This window comes from Pteropus vampyrus, unplaced genomic scaffold (assembly GCF_000151845.1).
Source record: "Pteropus vampyrus isolate Shadow unplaced genomic scaffold, Pvam_2.0 Scaffold29, whole genome shotgun sequence".
NCBI lineage: Eukaryota > Metazoa > Chordata > Mammalia > Chiroptera > Pteropodidae > Pteropus > Pteropus vampyrus.
The window spans coordinates 11,417,949-11,427,795 of NW_011888810.1; the positions used below are offsets into that span (position 1 = coordinate 11,417,949).

Here is a 9,847-nt window from a genome sequence, read left to right on the forward strand (position 1 = left end):
TCACCCATGCCGACGCAAATGACAAGATTTCCTTCTTTTCTATGGCTGAATAACAAGCCATTATGTATATATGACATTATCGTTATCCATTCGTCCATCGATGAACACTTAGGGTGCTTCCACAACTCGGGTATTATAAATACTGCTGCAGTGACCATGGGGGTGTTTCTTTGGGTAGACTCAGAAGTGGCATGGCTGGGTCATGAGGTAGTGTTATTTATAATTTTTTGAGGAACCTCCATGCTGTTTTCCATAGTGGCTACACCCGTTTACATTCTCACCAACAGTGCACAAGGGTTCCATTTTTTCCACATCCTCACATAGGAATGTTTTAAATTTTTTTTTTTTAAGTCAGAAGGAAAATGGACCTTTTAGGGTAGAAGATTATATTCATCTTTATACCACGGCAATCAAAAAACATAAGATTTAGCATTTTTTGTTGAAAAAGGAGCTTATAAAGGCAAAGTTGCCCAGGACCCATGAAGACATATTGAGACCCCCCCCCAAGGAACCAAGGTACCCAAAGAGAAGAAGCGACAAACTCTATCTCACGGGGTCAGGGAACCCCAGCTGGAGTAGAGGATCCTTCTTCACACACCCAGACAAATAGGGACAGAGGAGGAACCTTGTGCAAGAGAATCGAGGGTGAAGCATCAGTGTGCAGGGGCTTCCGGCAGTACGGTATGGATGGAGTAAACGGCAGGGTGGAATGGGGCTGCAGAGACGGGAGGGAATGGGGGCCGGATCGTGTCAGTCAAGAGTGCCCTGCAGTTCATCCTGTGAAGGACAAATGCTTCCAAAGCTTGGGTTTTTTTTTTTTTTCAAACGAAGCAACTTGCTAAAACTTGGATTGTAGAGAAATCACGCTGCAGTTGGTGCAGGACTGGGGAAGAGAGCCTGGAGCTGGCCATACTCCCAGGACCCTGAGCACCAGCAACCCTGCTGGCCATTTCTGTGTGAGCACAGGGCTGCTCGCTGCCATAGTGGGGTCCGGCTCAAACCCTGACGAGTGAAACTAAACAAGTGACAAATGCTTTTTCTTTCTTTGCCCAAAGCATGATGTAAAAGGTTTAGGGGCAATGAATAACAATCCTCCTGGGTTCATTTTTCACGTGGAAGTTCTGAAGAGAAATTGGGAGTGTTGAGAGGTCCAAAATATTATCTGTTGTAGACAGAGAAATAAGGTACTACAGGAAACTTGCTAGACATTCATTTAAAGAGGGGCCTTCGTCCCGGTCCTTGCAAGCATAAAGCCGATTTTTAAAAAATTGTTTTCTTAGGGAAAAGAAGTGTAAGAACAGTTGCTATGACAACCTAACGGCAATTGGAATGGTGCTTAGATTCTAAAATTCAGAGCCTCTGAAGAAGATGAACTTCCTAGCCCCTCCACAATTCTTCTAAGGCTTCCAAACGGAGGTTTCTGCCAGGTGCCTGGCTGCAGCCTTCTCCATTCTCAGCCACCACGATTAATTGGTGGCAGATTTTAGTATGGCTGGTTACCTTTCCCTCTCTGCTCTCTCAAAGTGCCTTGAGCTCCGAGTCTCCCACAGGGCACAGGGTAATTTGGGTTAGTAGCCTCCAGAGGAAATGGTGATTCTGTGGCTTAGACATCACATGGGGACAGAGAGGGCTGACGGGCAATGTCCTGATTTTTCCTGAAATACTCTGGGAGCCACTGAACCTTCCTTCCTGTTGGAACCAACTTAAGGAAGCAGGTAGACCCAACAGGGGGTCAGGGGAAACACCCCCTCACTGGCACGTGAATTCCAGAAAATGGAAACTACAATGGTCTTATTCATTGGTGCAAATGTGGATTTTGCACAGAGCAAGCAGTCGATGAATGTGCTTGATATGTGAATGAATGAGTTAATGAATGGCCAGGAAGTCATTCTTTGGAGATTTCACCCCATTAATCTCAGGTTCAACTGTTTTCTTCAGCCGAGATATGTCTATGTCTGTCACCCCATAGATCTTGAACATGCACATGTCTTGGCACAAAGCATAAAAGAATAATACCAAGCCTTTCAGGAATTATTTGAAGAGTGAATGAATGAATGAATACCTGAAAACAATTTTCCTGGGCCCAGGGCACTTGGCTGCTGCTAAACCATATCACACTGTCGTCTTGGGTTACTTCCTGCCTGTCATAGTATTCAAAGGCCCTCTCATCTTGAGTACAAACTATTCCTTGCCATGTAATACACAGAGGAAGTGCACTGATAACTTGAGCAGTGCTCAGACACTTTGATCTTTAAAAGGAGGGAATCCTACACCAGCCTTTGAGGTGCTGTGTTGACTCTGACAGGCAGAACAGAAGAATCACACTATCCAAATGGCCAGTTGTCGGAAATGAAGTGATTAAATTTCACCTGGACTGTCTGTTCCCACCCTGGACCACTGGGCCCAGGAGGCAAGGGCAGGGATCATGCTCACCTGCCTGAGAAACCTGCTTCTCTTTACTTCTTGAAGAGACAGGACAAATCTCTTTCCCAAAGATGAGCACAAGGTGGGTAGGTATCAAGTTGCCCCTTAGAGGGGCCCCTCTTGCCATCTCTATCCTGGGGGTGGATTTGCTGCCTTAAGGCATCTCAGGGAAACTGCCACAGAGAAGGACACGTTCTCAGTGTCAAGTACACCTGGGTTATCTCACTGCACGAGCACTGGGGAGAAGAAACTCGTGCACGTCTTTGGGTAACTGACGGCCAAGCTGTACCTTGATTAGGGATTAAATTCATACAAACCATTGCCTGGAACATGGCAAAATGATTTAAAAAATGAAAGATTCAAATTCATTGTACTCTTTTTGCAGCTTTTCCGTAGGTCTGAAATGTTTCAAAATACATTTGAAAGTTTAAAATCAAAAGAGCAAGCAAAACGCACACAGAGAAAAACTTAATATAAGTTTTCTTTTTAAAATCAAGGCACAGAACAGTGTGCATAACAGCATTTACAGTTGGATACCATTTCCATATACAAATATGCTGAAAGCCACTGTATGGAGGCATGCATTATAGAGATGCCTGCGCATGTCTTGGCACAAAGACATGTGTCCTTCTGACAGCCCAGAAAGTCTCTGGAGGGTCACACAGAAGACCAAAAATAGTAGTTGCTTCAGAGAAAGAAATTCAGGGGCTAGATTATAGGGATCGAAGGACCCTTAACTCCCGGCAGACCTTTTGAATTTCAAACCACCTTCATCTATTTAACTGCCTCGTCTATTTAAAGATAATAAAAATGAAAACAAATAGACCACCTAAGTCAGGGCAAACACTGACTCAAGAACTTCTATGTTGTTCTTCTTGCCTGAAAAATCCTTCCTGATCGTCTCCCGGTACATTCCTACTCATGCCTCACGTCTAAACCCAAAGGTCACCTCCTCCCTGATTTCCTCGATCAGATTCAGTCTCTCTGTGCTCCAGTGGACCCCTGAAGCTTTCTAGAAGAGACTCCAAGCCTGTGCTGTGGTTATTTGCCCGTCAGCCTAGCTCTATCACAAAAAAGGGAGATCTGTGAAGGCATGACTTTAGTTTCATTGTCATTTTCTCAGCTGTATGTGCATTTGGTTCATTTTTGTAGCTCCAATAACTAGTCCAAGGGCCAAAACAGAAATGGTTACGAAGAGATGGTTGATGATTGAACATATCCAGGGCTCTGTTTTCCTCTCCCCAAGCGTTGTATCTCACTCGGTGCATACGTTCAGCCGTACAGTGCTGCACTGACCAGAAGCCGCCAGGTCTTATAACTCCAGTGGAGATTTAGGACATGGCCATACCAAAAGAACTGTAATATAACTGCCCTCCAACTTGGTTAAGACTGGAAGGCAAGATAAAAAAGAATTGGAAGATACTGTACTTAGGAATGGAGACTTTGCACCCATTGTTAATCATGTGGCCCTTGGCAAGTTTATTCACCTCTCTGAATCTCTGTGTCCTCATCTATAAGAGAATCATGATGACCGCACAGACCAGTCAAGGTTCTGGTGACCTCACACGGAGCACGGTGCTTGGCACATGGGCATGTTCAATAAATATCAGCTCTCATTGTTGCTATCAGGGATGGTCTCTGCATTGTTCATCATTAGTTAAATGAAGCAGGACCAAAGAACCACCGCTTTGGTTGAAAGTTTTCCTTATGTATTGATCAGGGCAAAGGTAGGACATTCACATTGCCTGACACCTGAGAGCTTCCTATAACCCTTAGCTGACTATAGTAGTGACAGTCACACTGTACACATTGAAGATCTGAAAAGTAGTCTGCAAGTGAACCGAGTGTCTGTTTATGATGCTAGTGACACCAGCTACAGACAGATACTTGTCCTCTTTCTCCACAGTGGCCTACATCCCAAAATAGGAAATGTGCATGCACAGACAGACCCAGCAGGCACAGGGGGTTGGGAGGCAGGCTGCCAACATTGCAGACTGTCAGGGACGATGCAGAACCAGGTGAGCTGCCCCCCAGCGGCTTTTTGTGATTGACTTTTATGCAAATGGAAGATAATTGGGTAACCTGTGACCAGCAGCCCCTGCTGATCATCACTCCGGAGGGTCTCAATGTATGTTCACTTTTCATGATCATAAAGACAAATAGTTTTCACGTCAAGTCATTCATATGTGTGGCCCAGTGCCCCACTGAAAGCCCAGCAAGATAGCAGGTGGCAGAAGTCCTATCCTGTAGCTACTCAGGTAACCGCCCCCTGCCCTGAGGAGGTACTTAAGTAAGAAAAGTGCGCCAGGAATGGAAGCTCAAGTGGATCTCCTTGGAAGTCAGCCAGGGAGCTGACCCTGGAAGCCCAAACCACTTCACCATCATTTGTTACAAGCCTTTCTCTCTCTCCCTCCCTCCCTCCCTCCCTCCCTCCCAGCTCTCTCTCTCTTTCCCTTCCTACTTGGATTCTGAATGCTTTAGACAAAGCTACGTGACTGTAAGTTCCTTCAGGAAAGGAAAACTACTCTTTCATCTCCGCCTGTGTGTGTGGCATGTCATAGGTGCCTGTTCAAGAAATGCTAGCATTGTTAACTGGCTAGGGATCGAGAATCTGAGTCTTAAGCCAAAGTTGTTGGTTAGTTTTGTTTTGTTCTTCCAAAACTTTACAGAATGACCATGAAAAAGTCCTTTCCTCCTTCTAGGCAAAACAAACAAACAAACAAACAAACAAACAAACAAACAAATAAATAAATAAATATAAATAAAAAATATCCTATCTTGAATGATGAAAGGGCCATTCCATCTATCCCATGATGTGTGTGTGTGTGTGTGTGTGTGTGTGTGTGTGTGTGTGTGTGTGTGTGTGTTAAGGGTACTAAAAGCATTAGGATAGTTTATCTTCCTCTTCTTGGAATGAAAGCTATGTAAAACTCTTCAAAATAGGCTGTTCTAAATTTCTAAGTGGAAAATAAATCTAGCACATTTCCTAGAAGAGAAATTAAACTCAAGTACTTTCTATTTAACTTCTGACTCTACTTCACTGATACCGCATTCTGATTGTCCCTATTATCTAGAAAAATACGAAATATCAGCTACATGTCCTATCGAAGAATCGAAAGGGCTGATGGAATGAAGAGACTCATTTGGCTTGGCGGAAACGGGGCTGTCGCCATTCGCAGGCATTCCCACAGAAGGGATCCTGTCATCTGCTGAGCAGGCTTCAGAACAAATGACTGCAAAACAGGCTAACGCAAGAGGAGTCAGGCACACAATTTCGAAATCAAATGGGCGTTCGCAGGGAAGTGCAACTCTGCTTCCACGAAGAGGGTTTTCACATACTGGTTTATTCTCATCACACACACTGACCAGGAAGACTTGAACGGGGAGTGGTCTCCAAATTGAAATTTTGTCCCAAAACAGACTCATATTAAAATGTGAGTGGAAAATTACCAAAGATTTACAGGTCCCAGTCACAGGAAATGACCATCTACATAACAATAATTTGTGCGGACAGCAGAAAAAGCCTCCAGCCTTCTATGGAGGAAATGGTTTTTTGTCCTCGTAGAAGATGTATTCAGGGGGAAGGCAAAAGAGGAGAATGATGAAAGATATAAGCTCTAGATAAACTCAGACTTCCCAAGAATAAAAATTTCCAAGGATAAAAAGTATGACAATGTGGCCATAAGCGAGTTACTTATCTTCTCTAAAACTCAGTTTTCTCATTTATAAAATCTTGGTTATTAATAGTATCTATCCCAGTAGGCTTTTGCAGGGATTAAGGGAGCTGATACCTTTAAAGACCTATGTGTCTGACTCCTATTAGATGCCATTATTGTGACTTTCCCTCTGTGGTAACACTAATCCTACTTCCTCATTTTTTGTTAAAGTCTCTTCTAGAGCTTGCTTTAGGTCACATACAGTGCTTACAACTAGGAGTATGGTGGCCCCCAAATAAGTTCTGCCCTCAATCTCCAGGTCTAGCTGGGAATGCACACAACTAAACAGACAATCACAGCCCAATGTGGAACTCACAGTAAATGATGTAATCTCTGATACTAAAGCATCATCTTCCAGACACCCATAGTTCATTCTTAGGAGATCAGAAAGAACTCCCTGCAGATAGTGAGGTCCAAGCGAAGATATAAAATAAAAGTTAGCTTGGGAGAAGAGAGAGATTATGGGGCTTTGATGAAGTGATGGTTGTGCCATGTGGTAGACCCTAGAGTGGATGTGTAGCATGAGGGCCAGGGGGTACGGGTCTGGATGGCAAAACAGTGGCCCCATCATTGCTAGAAGCTTGTTGAGGAGTTCCGATCTCTGTCACTGAAAGGGATTAAGTGGAGAAGTCACATAATATCTGGACTAAGGGACACTGTTCGGGATATATATAGAAGATAGATCATGTTGGAACTGACCAGGGAGCAATAACCCTAGCGGTAAAAAGACCTGTTAGGGGGCATTACAGTAATCTGGGAGAAAGAGAATTTGGCTTGCGTGTGAATGGTGGCAGCACGGATAGAGAGAAATAAAAATATTTCCGAGATAATCAGAGGGTAGAATCAAAAGGAATAAATATGAATAGATTGCCCTTGTGGTAAGGGATTGAGAGGCATATGGGATTCCTTTTCTGATCTGGGTGAATTTTGATGCTACACTGAATTGTGACACACAGGACAAAGTGAAGGTTTAGAGATGAAAATCATAACTTGCATTTTGAATCTGCATTTAAAGTACCTACTGGACATCTGTATGGAAATGATTTATAGACGTTTGGATAGATAGATCTGGAACCCTAACATGTGATAAGTCATGCTGGTATGATTGCTTCTTAATTTTCTATCTGGATATTTGGACATCCTATAAAAATAGCTCCAGTTACTACTGGAGCAGATAGAGGAAATAAATGAATTCATAGAATCTTAAAACATAAGAACTGTTAGGAAGCCTAGCGTAACCACCCTCATGGTCCAGAAAAGAGCTTACTCACCTAAGGGCACAGACAGTGAATGGCAGAACTGGGCCTCGGGGCTGAAATCAGCCTCATGGCCGATGGTCTGGTGCTATCTTTTGAAATCTAATAGGTTCAGCCTCCTAGCAACCTCTTTTCCTTTTGGGATGTAAGTCACCTTGTTCATATTTAAAGAATTCTTTTCAAAAGAAGAAAAGGAGAAAATAGCACCAGGGCAGTCATCTTAGTCTACCCAGTTGAGTCCTCACTAAAGAATTATAATCATCATTGGTTCCTTCTTTCTCCTCTGAATCTTCTACAGTCAAGAAAATTATCATCCTTATGCTGGCACATAATAGGTGTTCAACAGTGAAAACCCAATAACAACAGTGAGTAATGAGATTTCCTCAAAGCCCAAGAAAGTAGACCTACTTCCCTCTCGGATTCTACTTTGGATTTGGTGATGGTTCAAACCAAGGCAGGTCTGAGGGACGGACATGGTAGGCATCCTCTCCACATCCACCTGTATGTCATAACCTTCAAATCACTCAGCAATGCCGGTCTGTCTTACCTTCTTCACCCATTGGACACTTGCTGCCAATTTCTGTAACAGACTCCACCCATCTGATTGGTCACTCAACAAATGGCAACAGGAATGATCGTCACAGGGCCACTGAACCGAAAATACAGTGAAATCTGCAAAAAAGTGAAAGGATCATTAGTAACCTAGAGGTGACACTGATTAATAAAGTGATACACTACGAGACACGGGTACGTAAGACAGACTTTTCTCTTAGACGATAACAATCCACGTGTGGACCGTAGGATGGGACGTTGGTAGATGGTTCCATTTAACAATGGTGTGCAGAGTGGGGAAAACTGATCATGGATCTAGAGGTACTACAGGATGCTGTGGCTAGCCGTATATACATTTGGTACTTTAATTACAAAGTCAAAAGCGGTCGAACTCATAACTTCTTATAATATGCTATGTACTTTTCACATGCAACTGCTAGAGCACTCAGAACAGACCTGGAAGGGGAATATAAAGTCTTAGAGCCAATTCCTGTAGAACCCACATTACTGAAATCCCTAGCAAGTACCTTCTCTCCTTAAGTGAGAAGCAATGTCCTGGCCAGACTCCACAGCAAAGAGTGACATTTGTGGCCATGGTGATAGATGTCACACCCACGCCAGCAGACCAGAGCACTGGGCTGGCAGGGCCTCAATTCTTTATTAAGACTACATTACATCCCCACCCCCTCCTTGCACTGCCCCCCAGTCTAGAGTCTCCATGTGGGGGCTGTGTTCTGCCTGGATTCTGGTCTGATTCATCTTCATATCTCCCTAAGTGTCTAACATATTTCCTAGCCCAGAGCAGCTGTTCAATGTATATTTGTTGAATGAATGAAGAGAAGACTATGGAGTGTCTGAACAGCTGTTCTCTTTAAAAACTGAGGCACTGAACCAAGGAAGGTGGCGGCTGGCATAGCTTCCCGAACACAGCAGCATAAAGGATTTCTTGAATGTCCTTCATCTCCAGAGCTTCTGCCTTCTAGGATCAACTCAGCCTGCATTAAGGACTTAAACGGCTTCTTACTTTGGTTTTATTTTTTAAACTTCATTTTTTCCCCCCAAATCCACTTTTCCTTGCCTCATCTTGGTTCCACCTAACAGCTTCTTACACACAATGCCTTCTCCAAAACAACCACAACAATAACAGCAACAAGCAAAAACCCTTCCTGGTGAAGGGCCGAAGACGAATTGTAAATCTAAAATTTGTTCTTAACACCTTGATTTGGTGACTGAAGCAAGGACAATAAAACCATCGTATTGTGCACTATCACTCTCCCCAGGGTGCCAGAGACCAAGTAGCACCGAGATGATTTCCACATGCACGTAGAGCAATGGAGAAAAAGCTACACGGGGCAGTTCACACAGCACGTAACTAATGAGGAAGGACCCTACTTTGCAGTCATGTTATACACTGTACCCAATCTCCAAAAATGCCTCCCCCCGCAATGAACCACACCCCAGATACTCCTGCCCTTGTGTAGTCCCCTTTCATGTGAATCTGAGCTGTCCCTGGGTAACCAGTGAAACATGGCAAAAGGGACACAATATGATTTCAGAAGCTGAGCCACAAGAAACCCATTAGCCTGTCTGGTGCTCTTGGAAAGCTTGCTCTGGGAAGAAGTCAGATGCCGTGTCAGAAGTCTGAATACTCTAGACCTCCATGCTGTGGAGAAGCTGCACAAGCAGAGAGTCACCCAGCCATCTCTAGCTGTTCCGGCATCCAAACTGAGGTGCCAGATGGTGAGTGAAGATGCCGTCTTGGACATCCAACCCTCATGTGACTCCAGCCATCTGAATACACAGCATGAAAGACCCTAGCTAAGAACCATCCAGATGAGTTCATGCAACTTGACTACGAGATAATAAATTGTTTTTATAAGCCATTAAATTTAGGGGTAG

General features: G+C 43.9%; 1 protein-coding gene across 2 annotated transcripts in view; it reads right to left on the reverse strand.

Annotated features, from left to right (window-relative positions):
• CDH11 (cadherin 11) overlaps window positions 1-8,071 on the reverse strand; it is an 82,024-nt gene extending 73,953 nt beyond the window's left edge. Inside the window, exon 1 of one of the 2 annotated variants that reach the window (XM_023528554.1) lies at window positions 7,944-8,065. The gene's annotated coding sequence lies outside the window, so the exon portion shown is untranslated. Of the gene's footprint in view, window positions 1-7,943 lie in introns of both variants that reach the window. The other variant, XM_011356676.1, reaches the window with a different exon arrangement.
• Window positions 8,072-9,847: the final 1,776 nt, after the last annotated feature.